Source organism: Triturus cristatus, chromosome 5_1 (genome assembly GCF_964204655.1).
Source record: "Triturus cristatus chromosome 5_1, aTriCri1.1, whole genome shotgun sequence".
Taxonomy (NCBI): domain Eukaryota; kingdom Metazoa; phylum Chordata; class Amphibia; order Caudata; family Salamandridae; genus Triturus; species Triturus cristatus.
Window position 1 is genome coordinate 281914682 of NC_140587.1, and position 20494 is coordinate 281935175.

Genomic DNA, 20494 nt, shown 5'->3' on the forward strand with positions numbered 1-20494 from the left:
TCTCCAAGTTCTGGCACCTAGTATGGACGCAAATACAAAAGATATTTCAACTTCAAATTCCCTTTTCCCCTTCACAAGTTTTTCTAGGTTCCCTATCACCGTCACTCCCACAATCTCCTTCCCATTATCTACTACTTGACCTTCTAGTTGCTGTGGCTTTCCATACCATTACTTCTAATTGGAAACAGGCTGCAAATGTCTCCTACCAATCTTGGTGGAATGCAGTTTGCTTCCATCATCGCCTAGATACTAATTACGTATCTCCCATTTCCCTGGCAATTAAATGCGACCTGATTTGGCTTCCTTTGGTATCCTATCTCTCCTCCTTTGCTCCGGTGCACGCCTCTCCAGATCCTAACACAGTTGAGGTGCGTAAGCCACCATGATTTTCTTCTTTCTTTTATGCCTTTTTTGTTATGATATCACGTTCTACTATACTATATGTTATTTTTCATTCCTATACGTAGGCTCTGTTCATGTAAGCTTCATGCTTGTTATAATTGCTTTTAATGAGAGTTTCTATTGAATTGCTTATTTTTTGTATATGTTTATCATGATGATTATACCCCGTTCCCCTCCCTTCTCCTTCCCTTCTTTATTTCTTCAATAAACTCAAACTTAAAAAAAGAGTTGCAGAACTTTTTCTGCACTCTCGCTGAGTAGACTACTTGCTGGCACTACTGTTAATTCTGCAGTCTGCCGTGATTTGGTACCACTCACTCCGGGTGGAAAATAAATGTGATTAGCTTCATGATCATGAGGCAAAGGGCAAAGCTACTAATCACATCACTCCTTGATTCAAGAATACATATCTGCCAACACCTGCAAGTGTTACTGGCAAGGCATTATCCCAGTTTCTTGCCCATAATGTCGCGTATCCTAGGGCTCTGGCGTAGGTCTACAAGGTTTGGCTTTCCCACCCTCGGATGCCTGGACTGAGTTCAATGCACCAGTACTTTAGCAGGGAATTCCAGTTTATTGAAGTCCCACTGAGCATACCTGTGTTGTCTGTGCTTTCTGGGTTACTGAAGGAAATTGGGTTTTTGGTTAGTTGAGGGGGGTTGAACCTTCTTCAAGCAAAAGCCACAATCCCTGTCAGAGTGAACCACAAAAAGTCACTGTGGCAGCTTGGCACAAACAGCAGTCAGGCTTAACTTAGAGGCAATGTGTAACTTATTTATGCAGCACACAAACAGTAATAAAGTGTAAAAACAACACAAGCAAAAAATACCATAACAATTTAGGAAAATTGAATAAAATGTAATAAATAAAATGAGACTAAAACAAAAAAAAAATGAAACCAGCAGAACCGGAGATATGCAATTTCAAAGATTTAGGTAAGTATAGCACCTCAAAACACAAAGCGGGGGTCTCGCTGCAAATGAGGAGAGATGCACGCTGCGGGAGCTCCGGCGGATCGCTACCTTTATTAGCTATTATAAGTGGAGCTGGGGATCATTTGCTGCCGCTATTTGGGGCGCACAGGTGGCGGAAGGTGAGGAGCATCTCCCGGCGAGCTGATGACATTGAGGCTCCCACTGCTGAACGCGGCGGCTGCCATCTTGTGGCTTCCAGGCCTGGGCCTACTGTGCGATCAGCAAGCGCTGCTTCGACCCTCCTCAGAACCCATCGGTGTCGTGCTGCCCTGGCAAAGGTGACGGGGTACATCAGAGACGGCGGACGCATCGGAAGGCGCTGGGAGCTGACTGGGAACCCTCCGGCCACACCGGCTGTCTGCCATCTTGTTGCGGGCGCGGACCAGACCGTGACGAAGCCGGTCTGGAGTAGACAGCAGGCGTGGCAAGCTACCGGCGACTGAGCAACGTGGCGGTGAGTGGAGATATCGAGTGGTGAGTGGCGGCTGGAGGCGGTGTGTAGAGGGCCCCGACTGCAGAGGACCCCGCTCTGTCCTTCTCCTAGCGCGCTCTGGCTGTGGCGCGCAGAGACCCTACTACTGGAGGCAAAGGGGTGCTGGGCCGCTGCCCCTGCGAAGAAGGCCGCTGTTCTAGCCGCGCGCCCTGCCCGTTTGCCCGGCCGCCTCCTTTCAGCAGTTTGACGATCCCCCCGAGAGGAGGCCCGCCAGAGGCATTTTTGGCCTGTGCCAGCCACGCATCGGATCACGCGGCTGGGGACTGCGGAGAGACTGACCCGACCCCGGTACACCTATCACTGCCCCTGTGAGATGCTCACTGCTACGGCCACGCACCTTGCCTGACTGCCCGGCCCATTCTCCACGTTCGCCTAAAGACATCCCTGCGCTGCCCATGTGAGAAACAATTCCTGCACTCCCACTGTGAGAAAGACATGCCACTGCCCCTGTGAGCAACCCATAGCTGTGGCCACACACCTCGCCGGACTGCCCTTCTGCATCAGCCTAAAGACATTCCTGCGTGGGAGACCCACTTGAGACCTTCTGGCCTGCGCTAGCCACGCCGGACCGCGACACACCGGACCACACGGCTGGGGCCTGCAGTGAGACTGGCCTGACCCCGGTGCGCTTGCCCCTGCCCCTGCCCCTGCGAGACGACCACCGGCTACACACCTTCTGGAGGTGAGGTGGGTCGGGTGTGGGACCTGGATTGGACATTGTACTGTGTTTGGGGGGCCCGACCGCATACCCCCGCAGGAACACCGTGAGCATTAAAGGGATGCTCTTGGCTCGGCGGGGGATGCTGGAAATAAGTGCCACTGCCAGCTGCGGAGCTGCCACAACGGCCTGAGCGCTGGGGCCTTTTGTACTGAACCGCCTTGCCCGCTTGAAACTAGTGTGGAGCCTGAAGCCTCAAGGGTGACCTGTTGCAAAGGGATGGTGCCCCCTCTGGAGACCTTGCTGTGAAGATATCAGATAAGTGGGCACGCGGAGAGGTGTGGGGCTGACTGTAAGAACCCTTGCCACTGATTTCTGCACCGGCACCCCTCACCTAGGCGCTGAAACACCGGAACCTACTGGTCTGTGAAGGTTGTAAAAGCCAAGGGTATTGGTGGGTATTGGTGACCGCGTCGTGGATGGGCTCCACGGGCCATTAGGAGGGATTGGGCGATTACCATCCTAGCGACTGCTGTATCGCCTGAGGGGACACACATTGGAAGTGCGGCGAGACCATTTGGCAATCGAGTGCCCTTGCAAGCTCTCTCATGGACCCTCGCTGCCCTTTGAGACTGGCAACTCGCAGGACAGCCACAGCACAATAATGACACATACCAATAGAGGCAAAGACGTTTCAGGGCCAACCTCCAAAGACAACTCTGTGGCAGCGACGTGGGAAAAGGTGGGCCCGTCTGCCCCCGTTGAGGGGACCCCGCAGGCTGGAGGGGACTCGCAGCCGGTAATGCAGGCCTTTATGGCCTCCTTCATGTTTGAGTTGATGTCTGAAATCGGCTCCCTACGCACCAAAGTTCACTCCTGTGTTTGGGAACTCAGGAAAGAAGTCACAGACCTAGGCGAGCGAGTGGACGGGCTGGAAAAGACGGTTGACGCCCGCACAGAGGACCAGGAGCAACTCTGGCAACGCCTGGCCGTCCTTGAAGACCAACACATAGAATTGCAACTGAAGCAGGAGGACCTGGAAAATTGAAGTCGTCGGAACAACCTCCGCATCCGGGGGGGTTCCTCTCGGAGCGGAAGGGAAAGACATTATGACCTATATGGCACAGCTACTCCACGAGGTCTGGGGAGATGACGACGCTTCCCCGCCGGCTTTGGACCGGGCTCACCGAGTCTCCGGGCCCGCGGGCAGGCCAGGCCTCCTCCCGGGCATCTTAACCAGGGTCCACTTCTTCACAGAAAAAGAAGCTATTCTCCGGACGGCGAGAGCCAAGCAGGATCTCACATATGAGGGGAACAAGATCCAGATCTTTCAGGACCTAGCACCCAATACCTTGCGACGCCACTGCAACTTTAAGCCTGTGACAGACAAGCTGCGGAGCATGGACATCTCCTATCAGTGGGGCCACCCCTTCACCCTTATTTTTAGATGGGAGTCCAAGCGCAGAGTGATGTGGTCCTACAAAGACGCGGCTCAACTACTCCGACTTCCTTCCTCAGGGCCCACCAGCCCCACCCGACCTCTGCCTTCTACATGGGTGCCTGTCAAGCCGTCCTGGTCGACCGTATACCGGCGCAGATGCTCACCACCCTTTAATGAACAAGCATCTTCACAGGCTAAACAGGACATTATCGAGCACATTAGGTCCTTGGAGGGGGACAAATCAGAGGCAGGCCCGGATTCCCCAATCCCCTGATAAACAACTCATGTACCCGTGACGCACTTTGGAGCCTCCCTTTGGGAGCACAGCTCTTCCTAGTCGAATTTGATGTTTGCTGCTGTGATCTTGACGCCACCCCAACTCTCCTTTCACAGTGTACTTGTTCCCGGAGCACCCCGCCTGGATGAACTAAAGAGCAGAAGACGACATACTCCCATCTTTTCCTGAGAGAGGGACGTCTCTGGGCTCATCCAAACCTTAGGGTGTAGGTTGGCCCGAGACTGGAACAGGATAATGTGGCCCGGTTTGCCAATGTTGGTTATCTACTTTTCTCTCTTCTTCCTTCCTACTTGTCTGAATCTTTTTTCCTTCTTCTTTTTGTCTACTAGGTATGGCGGACGGGAGACCCCAATGCTACGACGCGCCCCTGTCGATAGGGAAGGCCCACTTCTGAACCCCCCCTTCCATTACCCTGACATGCTTTCTACGGTGGCATGATGGACTAACTTGGGATACGATATACTTATGGCTCTTCCCGACCCTTTAAAGGTATTAATCCTTAATGTCAAGGTGCTTAACTCTCCCAACAAGCGGCAGCAATTGTGGCGCTACCTACTTCAACACATCCCAGACATTATCTTTCTTCAAGAAACCCATCTGTTGAAAATAGATACTCCCCGCATGGCACACCCAAAATATCCCCTCCAATTCTGGGCCACAGCAACCACCAAAATGGCTGGAGTGGCTATTCTATGCAGAAATGGTATCAGGCAGGGGAACCCAAAGTCTTTCGCAGCCCAGATGGACGTTTCATTAGAGCAGGTGTGGAGATTAGGAAACACTTATTTATACTGTGTAATGTCTACGCACGAACCAGATGCAGGACTCCTACCTCCGAATGCTCCTGTGGGAACATGTGCCACAAGGCGACCCCTCCTTGATTTTGGGGGGAGACTTTAACCTGGTGTGGGATCATGCAATAGACCGTAGTGAAGCCTCTTCGAACGGGACAGGGGCCATGTCCTCCGCACTCCGGAAACAGATAACAGACCTTGGCTTGATGGATTCATGGCGATACCACTCTCCGGAGGCGTGGGATTATTCGTACTATTCGCACGTCCACCGCTCGTATTCGCGTATTGACTATCTTTTTATTTCACACGTTCTAGTAAGGGACACGTTAGCGGCATCTATGTCTGACATATCGCTATTTGACCATGCCCATGTTGAGCTCCTCCTGCAGGATCCGGCCGCTTGTCCCACCCGCCTCCCGCGGTGGCGCCTGCCGCCACATGTCTTGCGAGATCCAGCTGATGTGGAAAGCATACGAACTGCCATTGACACTTACTTTACGAGCAATGATCTACCCGAGACCCCTTTCCCTGTGGTGTGGGATGCCTTCAAGGCTACAATCCGTGGCCTCATCACATCTATCGATTGCACGGGCGTGGGAAGTCCGCCGCCTGGAAGATAGCGTCTCCAAGGACATTAAGAAACTGGAGAAGCAGGATCAGGACCATTCCTCGCTCGCGGGTCGGCAGCGGCTTGCAAACCTTTGGGGTCAGCTCCGCGCCCTGCTCACCAATAAAGCTGAGGTCCCTGCTAGCCTTAAAACAAAGATATTTTGAGGGGGGGGGGGACAAAGTGGGCAGATTGCTGGCGAAGTGCTTGTGAGCGTGTGCAGCTGGTGCCCCTGGACCCCAAAACACCCACACCATGCCAAACTGGACAGTCCTCTCACGGCAGAGGAACTGATGGCAGCGTTGAAAGATCTCCCTCTTGGGAAGACGCCAGGCCAGGATGGCCTACCACTAGCCTTTTACTGCATGTTCATAGCGCAACTCCAGCCACACCTCCTGCGATTATATAATTCCTTTTTGGACACGGAAGGGCTGACGCCCTCCATGGGTATAGCAGAAATAGCTCTTATCCCCAAACCGGGAAAAGATCCCACATTATGTGCATCCTATCATCCCATCGCTTTGTTGAACACGGACCTCAAAATCTACACCAAAATGCTTGCTAGACGCCTAGATCCCACATGCCTGGCCTTGTGGAGTCGGACCAAGTTGGCTTCATTCACAATAGGCAAGGGCCGGGCAATGTGCGCAGAATCGCGCACCTGGTGGAGAAAGCACACCACTGGAACATACCAGCCTGCCTTCTGTCGCTTGACGCGGAGAAAGCGTTTGACCGGGTGGACTGGGGTTTCCTTTGTGTTGTGTTGCAAAAGATCGGACTGGGCCGGAACATGATGTCTATGGTCATGGCCCCTTATCTTTCCCCGCAAGCTAGGGTTTGGGTCAATGGACAGCTTACAGAACCCTTTTCCATACATAGGGGTACGCGGCAGGGTTGCCCCCGGTCCCCTCTGCTGTTTGCCCTGGTGATAGAGCCTTTAGCAGAGATGATCAGGCAGAATGCGGACATACATGGCCTCTCTCTTGGAGGCCGACAGAACAAGGTAGCGCTCTTCGCAGATGACCTTATACTCACACAATCGCGTCCACATACATCCCTCCCGGCGCTTCACACTCTGCTACAGTCCCTTGAGAAAGTCTCAGGCTTTAAAATGAATCATGGCAAATCTTAGGCTTTAAACCTTACGATCCCGAAAGAGGAGATACCAGTCTTGAAGACGCTCGCTCCTTATCAATGGGCCACGGATCATATCCGATACTTAGGGCTTCAATTGACCCCCTCCCTGGGCACATGGACCCAGGTAAATTGGCGAGAATGCAAGAGAACTGTCTTGGAAGACTTAAGGGGATAGAAATCCCTAACTAGATCCTGGTTGGGTAGGCGTTAAAATGTCAGTACTCCCTAAAATCTTGTATCTATTCCAATGTCTTCCCACCCCTATCCCGCAACACTAAATACAGGGCCTCCAACGAGATCTCACTATCTTCGTATGGGGCGGACATAGGCCACGATTCTCCCACAAGATCCTCATGTTACCGCGAGACAGAGGGGGGCTAGCATGCCCCAACCTTCTGGAATATTATTGGGCCTCGCATCTCCGCTTTGTCTCGGAGTGGACAACCACTGAAAGCGAAAAGATCTGGTTCCATATGGACAGGACGGTAACTGGACGCACCATCTGGGATCTTACGTGGCTCCATCATACAGCGCTCTCCCACAGTGCCTATATTGCAGTGCCTACTAAAATGGTCCTAGATATATGGGACAAAGTAGCTGTGCGTAAGGGACTAACGACCTTCCCCTCCCCCATACCTCCATTGCAGGTAACCCACTATTCCCTCCGACCCTCCACTCACAAACATTCGCTAAATGGCTATACGGGGATGCAGAGTGATCGGAGACCTGTACGAGGGGGGAACACTTAAGACATTTGCCCAGTGCAGGGAGGAATTTTGTCTCCCACTGGGAGCGGGACTACAATATACACAGCTGCGGCATTGGGTGTCCTCACCAGAGATACAACAGGCTGCTGTCCGACCATTCACCCCCTTTGAAAGGCTGGTTCATTCCTTCGATGAATCAAAAGGCCTTATCTCTTGGACATACCAGATCCTACAGCACCCTCCGATACTAACTACACACCCATATCAATGCCAATGGCAGCTGACGTCAACCACAGAAATCACACCTACACAGTGGAATCACCCATGGCGGGACATTCCTGGGGTCTATCGTAGCATCTCACAGAGGGAAAATGCATACAAAATTATGACACCAAGGTATTACACGCCTACTTGACTGCACAAAATGTTCCCTGCCACGTCCCCCTTGTGCTGGAGGTGTTCGAATGCATCTGGAGACTTCATTCACATTTGGTGGTATTGTCCGCTCCTGACCCTGCTCTGGAAGGAAGTCCTTAGTCATATTAAGGAGGTATTGGGCTTCCACCTGCCTGAGTCTTTAACCACGATCCTTTTGGGCCTTAAACCTGACAACCTAAAAGCACTTACCAGCAGCGACTGGATTATAGCCCTTCACATGCTTGGGGAGGCTAAACAACTTATAGCACTGTATTGGAAAACGCAGAGACTCCCCCAATTGCCGCTTGGTTCACGTACTTATGGCATGTAATAACCATGGAACTTTTTACAGCACAACTGCAATCACGCGACACCCGCTTCACCGCCGTTTGACGACCCTTAGTCCAATACCTCTGTAAAATAGAACATGCACGCTATCTACCCTCCAAGCTTAGAGCGCTACGATCCTTTGAAGATGCTATACTCCCGCCAGACCCCAACAGGCTCCTCACGTAACCAGACCAACCCTGCGCAACACCCCCATGACAAGCATTGAGGTATCCACTCTCAACACCATGCACCGCCGCGCGCATCTACCCGTCCACCCGCCTTGCCGCTTTCGTGGCTGTATGCTTCTCTTTTCTACTACTCCCTCTTCTTTCGACCCTTTTCTGTCCAGTCACCGCTATCCACTTTATATGGGCCTCTTGTCCGTGTTCTCATTGTTCTTGATTTTAAAAAAGGTCCCGAGACTTCCCACAACAAGCTAATATTGCTATATGTACTATGTCACGCGGCCGGCCCAACAAGGGTTGCAGGCGACATGCTGTGTTCCAACTCGTCTACTAATGCCTTTTCATATTCTTGGAGAACCTTGGATGAAACGCGGCTGGCCCTAAATGGGTTGTGGGCTTAACGCTGTGTATAACTGGACCTCTGTTCTACTCTGTATTTAGAAAATAAAACAGATTTTACACAAAAAAAAAACACAAAGCGCCACCTCCGGTTTTCTGGTCATGCTAGACCGTTGGAAAGTCACATGTTTAGGTCGACCACAAAGGGGCACTGGCCTGATTCAAGGGTCAGGTTAATCCTTTGGAAAAGGTACCTTCTCAAAGTCTGGCACAAATAGTCCTTTTTACCGTGGAGGAGGCTGGGAAGAGCAGGGAGAGCAAAGTGGATGGTTGTCATGATAGTGCAAAGAGCAGGCCAAGCTTCGTGGATGATCATTGCCGTAGCGTGAAGATCCTGTTGGCGCATCATGGGCGGTCGTTGCTGGACCTTCGTGGTGGCACTCACCACATGCTGTCGATGCTGTAGCACGAAGTGTAAGATCTCACGTTGTCTGTCACTGCTGGTGGTCACTGTAGCTCAAGCAGTTGGGTGCACCGTAGCTTTGCTTTGGCAGTCGTCGCATGCGGCAAGACGGCAGCACAAATGCGCCCGCTCGTGGTCACAAAGAGCCCAGAACTTCAGGATTTCTCCTTTTCTTCACAAGAGGAGCTCAAATCATGCTAGCCAAGAGTCCAGGGCCTGGGGCGGTACATCTTGGGGTTGTGGAACTCACTCCAGCGGAGGCCAGCAGGGCTCAGGAAAGTCAAATTACAGTTCCAGTGCAGCAGTTCAGCAGAGCAGTTGAGGAGAGGCCTTTGGAGCTTGTTCTGTCCCTGTAGCTCAGAACAGAAGGTTAGCCAGCTGACCCTTGGAATCACTCTGCCTGTGATGAAGGGAGCAGGTCCAGTCTTCCTAATGAAGCCTCAAGCAGTCCTCTGGCAGCGCGGCAGGCCTTCTTCTTTATTATCTATAGATTTAGGAGTGTACTGAACAGTTGCCAGCTTTGAAGTAGGAGTAGCTTCTAGAGTTCCCTTCACATCTGTTTTTGGATTTTCCTTCCATCTCCTGCCAGGGTCTGGGGTAACAATAGACTAGTGTCAAGTTCTTTATGAGTGTGTGCTGGAGGCAGGCCTTTTGAAATGTAATTGGGGCAGGGAACAGCTCTACCACTCCCATTCTGCCAACACCTAGTCCCCCTTTGTACACTGTGTGGGAGGAATACAAAGGCCAACTACACACAGTAATGTGACCCAGAACACAGGCAGCAAATGATTAGGACAAGAAAATACCAACTTACTAGAAGTGGCATTTTCAGTATTATGACTTAAAATCCGACTTTACCATTAAAGAGTATTTTAAATGGCAATTCTTTTCAGACCAAACTTGACTTTTCTACCTGTTCCCAATCAAAAGTTAGCAGTTATTAAATGTAATAAGGTAATCCAATGTTATCCTTTGGGAGAGGTAGGGCTCACAGTAGTAAAACACTAATATAGGGGGGTTTCACTTCCAGGATATGCAAAACTTGAAAACACATGTCCTACCTTTTAAATCTAGTGAACCCTGTCCCATGGGCTGTTTAGGGCCTACCTTAAGGGTGAGGTTTATGTATTCAAAAGTAAGGTTTAATAGAGCGAAGGTTTATTTTGCCATGTCAAATTGGCAGTTTAAAACTACACACAGGCTGCAATGGCAGGTTTGAGACATGTTATAAAAGACTACTTAAATGGGTGGCACATTATGGGCTGCAGGACCACTAGTACCATTTGATTTACAGCCCCTGATTACATCTTATGCAATGTTACTAGGGACATATAGGTAAATTAAATGTAACAATCATGACAATTGTACCATGTTTAAGCAGTGAGCACAGTACTTTAGCACTGGTTAGCAGTCCTAATGCCTGCAAAAACAAATTTCAGCAACAGGAGATGAGTGAGAAAAAGGTTTGGGGTAAGACCACCCTAAGGGCTTTCAGTTCTAACAGTTACTAACAGTCCCATAAAGGGGTCAAGGACGCAGAGGTAATTCAAGCCCAAATTGATTCATTTTGGAAAGCGCACTCAAACATTGAACTAATATGTTTGAAAGTATTTTCTTCAACAGTCTAATCCTGTTCCTTATTAAGTGAGTAAACCACACAGCACCACCAGTACCACCACCATCACCAATCCCACCACCACCATCAATACCACCACCTCCACCACAACCAATACCACCACCAATAACACCACCAATACCTCCACCACCACCATCTATACCACCACCAATACCACCACCACCACCACCATCAATACCACCAATACAACCTCCACCACCATAAAACAGCACAAATGCATGTTGTTGACCAATAGAAGAAAGAACAGAAGCACAGCTTATTACTGCTGTATTTTGATACATTACCGTACTGTGATATATTATAATATGCGTGTGCTTCAACAATTGTGAATAGTATACTCAAACCCTACTTCTCGAGTACGCATAGGAAGGTTGACCTATTTGTTGGTAACTTACAGAGGGCATTTACAGCCCTTAAATCTCAAATATGATTTTGGCAGCGATTACCTTTGGCCCTGCTGGTAAGAATTGCCCTTTCAAAAATGATAGCCCTTCCCTGTCTACTATATTATTTTGTTAATATCCCGTCATTTCCTAAGCAATGATTTTTTCTTGATATAGACAGGGCATTGGGAGATTTGCTCTGGGACAATGGGTGATGTAGGGTGGACCTAGAAAAGATTCAGTTACCAGTGGGGGGTGGAGGGCTGGGAGCCCCATTCTTTGAGGCTTTTGATCTTGCAGCGCAGCTGCAATGGGTTGCCAGATGGCTATCTGGTAATAATCTTTTTGAAACCAGTATAGGGGATGGCCTCCATCCCCCACGTGCCATGCAACAAATTCTTCATCCTACTATTAAGCTGCACTGTTCATGGACCCTACATGTGTGGAAAGCTCAGAAATGCTTGGCACAAGTCTTTCAGCTTACTAAGCGCACAATCCCTTATTCTCCAGCAACACCACTACAGAGTCTACCAGGATCCCTGGGCTACTTTACTGCAGATCAATTAGCAACCTGGTATGAGCATTCCATTGATGTAGTGGGAGATTTGTTTCAGAATGACCACTTGCTTGCATTTGATCAGATATGTCAGCTATATAGCATTCCCCCGACTCAATTTCTACTACATGAGCAGTTACTAGGAGCCCTCAGGATGCTGTGGGGTGTGATGGACACAGAACCACCAACACATGAAGTGATGCATGCACTGATCACCTGTGGGACAGGTCGACACCTAATCACTTGGTTCTACAGAGCCATTAGGGATCACACTGGGATCTCTCTAAGCCAACTCTGTCAGGAATGGGAAGAGGATTTAGCGCACCCCCTGTGCCTCTAAATAGACACTAGCACTTGAATCTCCTCATGCTTTCTCTAGAAATGTGCAATTTAAGAACATTCAATATATGATTCTTCATAGGCCTTACCTCACACCTTCTCAAATAAACCGTATGTTCTCCTCTGCTGATCGTGCCTGTCCTAGATACCGAGCGCTGTCAGCTGACCGTAGGCACATGTTTTGGGCGTGCCCAGATATTGCCAGTTTCTGGCATTCGGTGTACGCCCACTTAACTACAGTAACAGAGCCCCCTGGACCTGGTGCACAGGCCTCTCTCCTTCAGGGTTCAATTCATGAGGTTCATATAGGATTGACAACTGACTTTTACCCTACATCGGGGTGCTTTCCATTAATCTAAGTCTTAACTGGTATGAGCCAGCAAGATGAAAGCACAGTCAACTTGGACTACATGTATATTTTACACGTCTACTGTCAGACCTTGAAATGTAGATATCATGTTGCTTGTAGCAGTATTGTGTCACCGTATGTGATAACAAAGTAATTGTTTAGATGAATTGACACTTTCATGATTTCTGCGAAAGATAATGATGTGCAGAATGTGAACCAAAGGCTAACTAAGTATACTCAAAATTGTGTCTGGAATTGGTAGTTTATGACAGTAACTGACCAAGAACTTAGGGCCACCAGCATAGACAACATGGCAATGTTCTCCAACTCTAAACTGTCCAGAGATATGAGGATGTACTGCATATATTTAATTGTAGAAATTGAGTTGCATTTTACTCTACTATTATATCACCATGCAATCAAAGTCCTATCCTTTTATAAATAAATAGTACTGACTGATATTTTAACTTGTTGCAATATAGTTTGTCTTAACTGTATCTTGGTTCAATTCAAGTCAAAAAGGTTTTTATTGAAGTTTACTAAAAACCTTCTTATTTTGCAGCCCAACATTACCTCTCCAAGGGCCTCATGTAGGTAGCTAAATACCGGTCGGTAACGGCCGAAATTTGGTAAATATCCCGTTACCGACCGGTATTTAGCTATTTGAGATGTAGGAGGCATATTTCAGGATTCGGTAAATTACCGAATCGGTAAAATACCGATTCGGTAAATACCGAATCCTGAATGTAGGGAGCACTCTAAAGAGTGAAAATTAGTATTAAGAATTCATTATTTACCACCAAATACAGGTTGGTGATAAATAACGAATACCTTGCAAAAAGTAATATTTTGCAGATTTTAAAGTGCCATGTGGCAGACATACATGCCCTTAGGGCATGTATGTGCGTCACATGTGCACACATGCAAGATTCAGGGGTGCAACAGGGTGTCAATGTGACACCCTGCCACCCTTGAATATGCTCCCCCCATTACCGAATCGGTATTTACCGAATCGGTAATGAGGCATACCTTCCCATTGATTCCTATGGGCCTCCAGGCCCATAGGAATCACTGGGAAGGTATGCCTCATTACCGAATCGGTAAATACGATTCATAATTACCGAATTATTCCGATTCGGTAAAATTTACCGAATTATTACCTACATCACATTTACCGATTCATAAATACCGAATTGGTAAAATTCGGTATTTATGAATCGGTAAATGTGAGGCTACCTACATATGGCCCCAAGTGTGAGCCATGACAACTCAACCTCTTTCCTTCTCTCATCTTTTCTTTCTATGCCTCCTTCCTTACATGGTAAACACTTCTAGATTTGTTTATTAGAATGCTGATTAAATTACCTTGAAAATTCGAAGAGTCAAGCATTTCGCGCCCAGGTTTTCCTAACATCCGCAGCAGTGGTCAACAACCCAACATGACTAATTGCTGGATTGTGGTTCTAATAGTTTTGGAGCATGCCTTTGGGTTGGCAAATGGAAGTTTTAGAGAAGCTAGAGTTAAGGGACATCACTATAGAAGTAGAAAATGAGAGGACTCACCGGTCTGAGCTCATCATTTTGTAAGGTATAAGAAGAAATTCAAAAAGAGAACGGTTTTCACGAAGTACCCCACAGATATTTTGGTGATCGTGAAAAAAAGGTCAGCCAGAGAGTTTCGGTTAGATTGTGTGAACTCTTTCCTAAGTAGATGTAAGTGTCTCCCACATTACTGGACATTGCAAGACCAGGTAGCATGCCACTGCTACGCAGCGTGAACATTTCAAGAATTTGAGGGCATGTGCTAACGTGCTGATGGATAAATGCTGTTTGTTTGTGTGGTGCGCCTGGATCCCCATGTGTTACCGTATAGGAGCGTCCGCAGCCCTGAGGAGTTTATTGCAGATTAATTAAAAAACCTGCTGTGTATACTTTGTGCTTATGGATAAGCATTGTTTGGGAGTGGCGCTTTGCTCATCACAAGTTGCTGTGTGTGAGCCTGTGTGACCCTGGGGAGTTTATCGACTGCAAATTCAAAGGTTTGCTGTGTGTGCCGGTAATTGAAGAGACAAATACTGTACTGTAAATTAAGCTTTGTGCAGAATAACTAATGGTGATGGGCACACCCTAGAGTTATTTGAATGGATTGTATCGTCTCTTAACTGTGGAAAAACGACAGACACGCCTTTTCTGTGCTTGTTCACTGCCTGGATTAAGAATATTTAACATTAAGTTTGAGCAGTCACCCTGAGGAAAGTAAGTGATATGCCCACCTATTATTTTGCTTATCTTTTTCATGGTAGTTCCGTTTTTGTGAGACACATTGCATGCAACTTCTAATCTTACTGTGGAATTTTAACTAACTTTTGCATTTTCACTGTGGATAATACTCCTCCTCCTATTTAGGTCGAGACTGCTGTAGTAGAGTTTAGGAGAGAAGCCGCGCCCACTCTCCTCCCATATTTTTAATTGGCTTGTGTCATTGTCTTTCGTAAATGCTGCCTTCGGATTCGTTAATAGGCTTGTTAGTTCCTCCTTAGTACGGCCTTGTCTTCATTTGGTTCCCTCCCATGGCAACTGGCCCTTTTACTTCGGCTGTTTCACGGGACCTGTTATTTAGTCTGTATGCACCATTTACTTTATTGAGTTTCTCTTACTGCAGGCCGGACATGCGCTGCTTCAGCTGAAACCTCTTGTATTTTTTAAAGCAACACAGCCTACTTTCAATCACTTTAATCGGCAATTATCTCGTGTCTGTTTTAAACCCCCACCAAGTACAATGGATTTAGAAATGATTAGCAAATTAAGTCATGTCAATTCCAGGTGGCACATAATCCTGTGCTAATGGGCTGAAGCTGACAACAGCACATCTGTGTTACATGTCATCTTTGCTAAAGCCACCTGATTGGTTGTTTTCAAAAGCCTGTTTTATCAACAACAACACCACCACCACCACCAACACCACCACCAATACCACCACCTCCACCAGTACCACCACCATCTATACCATCAATACCACCACCACCGCCAATACCATCACCACCCCCAATACCACCACCACCATCAACACCACCAATACCACTACCACCACCACCAATACCACCACCACCAATACCACCACCACCACCAATACCACCACCACCAATACCACCACCATCAATACCACCACCTCCACCTCCACCACAACCAATACCACCACCAATACCACCACCACCTATACCACCAACAACATCACCACCAATACCACCACCACCACCACCAATTCCACCACCACCATCAATACCACCAATACAACCTCCACCACCAATACCACCACCCATACAACCACCACCATTACCACCACTAATACCACCGCCAATACCAATACCACCACCAATACCACAACCACCAATACCACCACCACTAATACCCCCACCCCCAATACCACCACCACCACCAATACCATTACCACCACCACCACAAATACCACCACCACCACCAATACCACCACCAATAACATCACCTATACCAACACCACCACCATTAATACCATCACCTCCATCACCACCAATACTGACACCAATACCACCACCACCAACACTATCATCAATACCACCACCAATACCGCCATGATCACCAATACCACCACCACCAATACCACCACACCACCACCTATACCACCAATACCACCACCACAAATACCCCCACCAATACCACCACCACCAACATCAACACCACCAATACTACCTCCAGCACCAATGCCACCACCACCAATATCACCACCACTAATACCACCACCACCAATACCAACACCACCAATACCACCACCACTGCCAATACTACCACCATCACCACCTATACCACCAATACCACCACCACAAATACCACCACCAATACCACCACCACCATCAACACCACCAATACTACCTCCAGCACCAATGCCACCACCACCAATACCACCACCACAAATACCACCACCACCAATACCAATGCTACCACAACCAATACCACCACCACCATCAATACCACCACCAATACCACTACCAGCACCACCAGTACCACCACCATCACCAATCCCACCACCACCATCAATACCACCACCTCCACCACAACCAATACCACCACCAATAACACCACCAATACCTCCACCACCACCATCTATACCACCACCAATACCACCACCACCACCATCAATACCACCAATACAACCTCCACCACCAATACCACCACGACCAATACCACTACCAATTCAACCACCACCATTACCACCACTAAAACCACCATCAATACCAATACGACCACCAATACCACAACCACCAATACCACCACCACTAATACCACCACCACCACCAATACCACTACCACCACCACCACCACCACAAATACCACCACCAAAAACAGCACCACCTATACCACCACCACCAACACCACCACCATTGATACCACCACCTCCATCACCACCAATACCACCACCAATACTGCCACCAATACCACCAACACTATCATCAATACCACCACCACCACCAATACCGCCATGACCACAATGCCACCACCACCAATACCAGCAACACCACCACCATCAACACCACCGATAACACCACCAATATCACCACCATCACCAGTACCACCACCATCAATACCAACACCATCACCACCTATACCACCAATCAGTGGCGGCGGGAGACATTTGAAAGGGGTGGCCTTAAAATTTTCGTTGGAGTGTACCGCGGCGAGCCAGCATAGCGAGCGTGCCCTAACAACCTAAGGGGGAAGAAATGTTTGAAAAAAGAGTGGGCAAATGGTGCATTTCCAAGCAAATTTTAGAAAGCAAAGTTGTACTGTGCACCCTTCCTGCCAGTATGAATGTCTATGCATTCTGGGCAAACATTGAAGTGAACACAAATTGAGTTCTCCTACTCCCATTTTTATTGTTAATTTACTGCTCTTTCAGACCATTTTCACCACTCCTTATTATATGACATTTTTCCAATTAAAATGTGCCTCAATCTACTTTGTTCCACCAGTGGAAATTAATCCATTTATTTTCACATGTACTAATGCTGAGCTATCACCCAGCCACTGCTGCCTTCGTTCTTCAGCCCCTGCCGCCTAAACTCACAACCACATTTTTGTCTCATCCCCACTTCCTTCCCATCACACTAATCCCACTGCATTCTTTATTTATTATATTTTGCCAAATGTATCTGTCATAATGGCTCCCTAATTCATCTATGGACAAAGATCTTTAAACAAAATCTAGATAGTAGCATATGAGCATTTACTTCAGTCATATCACCTTAACAGCTTATATGTTTGTAAAACCATTGTTATAGCCTTATGTCAGGATTCCCAGTGGGGACCATTTTAATTTGAATACAATAACACAATCTCAAAATAAATCCTGCCTCTTTAATACCGGAGTGCAAAACACAACCTGTGAAACTGACTGTATATTTTTTTCAAAATATCAGCGCTAAATGGTACGTTTCAGATGCAGTTTTTAGCTGGTTTGAGCTGGAAACAGTTTTTTGTTCTTGCAGTCCTCAAGTTGTACATCAGATTTTGGATTATGGAGCATTTGTGGAAAATCAATATTTAGATAGAAAAACTGTGGCTGCAAAATCCGGTGACTGTCATAAACGCATCGTGACCACCTCTCTCTCTTTTTGCCCCATTCTTCCCCCACTCTCTCTCTCTCACACACACACGCTGACACGCACGTACACACACCAGACTGTTGTGGCTCTAACAGTGCACATCACTGATCTAATGCAGCTCTCAGTAAGATTATAAAACAGGATTCCTAGCATGGCTCTAGAAATGCTCTCCAAGTCCAACCTCTGGGATTCTGCTGCTTGTGTAAAGCTAGGAGTGGACCAAGACCCCTCTAATGCTGCCCTGAGCAGCAACGCAACAGTCCTGCTACCTAGCACTTCATCACGCTATGCATAACATAAAATCATTTCCTCCTAAAAGATACTCCAAGGCTGAATATGAACCATAACATTCCTGATTGGAATATGGGTAAACACAGTACATGAAGTGATTTTGTAAATCCATTTCCCTCTGCAGCACTTCTGAATACTACAACGCGAGCCCAGGATAATAAACATGTAATGAAATGTGAATATAATTACTGATAGCCGCGTACACAGTGTGAGATGTGTTTAGAAAAAAAGCCATTTTATCATATCTAAGGAAAAGATGCGCTCAAAAAATGAGTCGTATTTCAAAAGACGCGGTAACTGGGAAAATTGTGGCGCACCTCATGTAATGTTGTCTCGATGAATTTAAGCATGATCTAGCATAATGCAGGCACACTCGCTTGGCACCATACTGCTTATTTTTGCATTGCTTGTTTATTCTGTGAACACTGAAAATGAAATCTCCAGTATAAACATGGCGAGTCTCGAGGGGGAAAGGAAATTCAGAAATAATGTACCGATGGAGACCCAGGCCCATGGAGAGCTCTTGCTAATATATTTTAAAAAATGGCTAAAAGCAACAAAAATGTTTTATCTAAAAACCCATATATTATATTTGTATATATTATAATTCCAGTAAAATCAAAAGCTCACATCTGACCCCGTACCTAATGAGTGCACCTACTCATCATCGTAAAATGCAGTGTTCCGCACTATTTGGAAATCTGATTTACTACAGAATGAAGAATGCTAGTATATTTACAACGGAGAAAGTTATTTATTTATTTAACAGCACCAGCCATAACATTTTGACGAGAAATGCCCATTACTGATTGGTTTCACAAAACATTACATGACGTCACAGGGCATGTTTGTAGGGCAAAAACGGATGGACTGTACCATTTGAAAACGTGTCCACTGTCCAGAACTAATCAAGTTGCATCTTTCTTTAAAATGCCTCTATCCTTGGTCATGGTGGGTGCGGCACAATTTACCGTTCACTCTCCAGCTCGCTGTCGTAATAATGGCCAATGCAATGAAATAACAAAGAGCAAGGACAGAGCCTTGTGAACAAGGGATCTGACTTTACAGCCTGCATTCTAGCCCAGGGGCTGCAGATCAAAGCGGAGAAGCACGGACCAGCAGCAACCTCGGTCCGGCACCTCACCCGGCATGGCCAACTTTACTACACTGGTTATTGCAGCCCCCGGAGTAGGCCCTGTGCTTGGCCGGAAACTCACAGGAGACCCCATTTTCAGCAGAAATTGCGACGGCAAAGATCAATCAGTCTATTGGGGGTAGTTTACAAGTCCACAATAAACAAACATGTGCTTGCCTCCAAATACAGATGTATGCACCTCTAAATCGAGGCTACGTGAAGAAACACAGACGACGTACTCTTATTTCGTGTGTTTCTGCAGTTGAGGGAATCGAGGCTCAAGGATATACCATCATTTACCCAGGATCACAGTATGTGGCTAGCTGGGGAAGCCGGGAATCCAGTGCACGTGCCAGGGGTTTAAACTGGCGCGCATCTCTGGTATTATTCCACAACAGTTTTATTGCCCAACCCTCGCAAGTGAAAACCGATTTCCTGCTGCGCGAGGACAAGCAGGCTATACTCTTTCTTTCGGTGGATTAGGGGAAAAGCAAATAATACATCTAGTGACCTAGAAACATAACTACTAAATTGAGAGCCAGTCGCGGCTCGCAATTCTGGGGGGGGGGGGCAATAAAAACTTAGTTAACTTACCTGATTCCGATCCCGCGCCACCTCTGTCTGCGTCCAGTTCCTGGGCCGGTCGGACTCCGGAGCAGGAACAGGTCTGGGCCGGTCCGGAGCAGGAACAACTTCAGACTGCGCGGCCAGTGTCTCACACTCAGCCAATCCAGATGCTGCATTAGCAGCGCCAGGATTTGCTAGGGCACGGATACGGCCCGCCCACTAGGAGACCGGAGGGCTGCGACGGCCTCTCGGGTTCCCCCCTCCCTTGCTCGCCTACCGAAGGTATGTAGTGGCTGACAGTGCACATGTATGGGCTGGTCATAAAATGACCAGCCCGAACATGCGCACTACGCACCG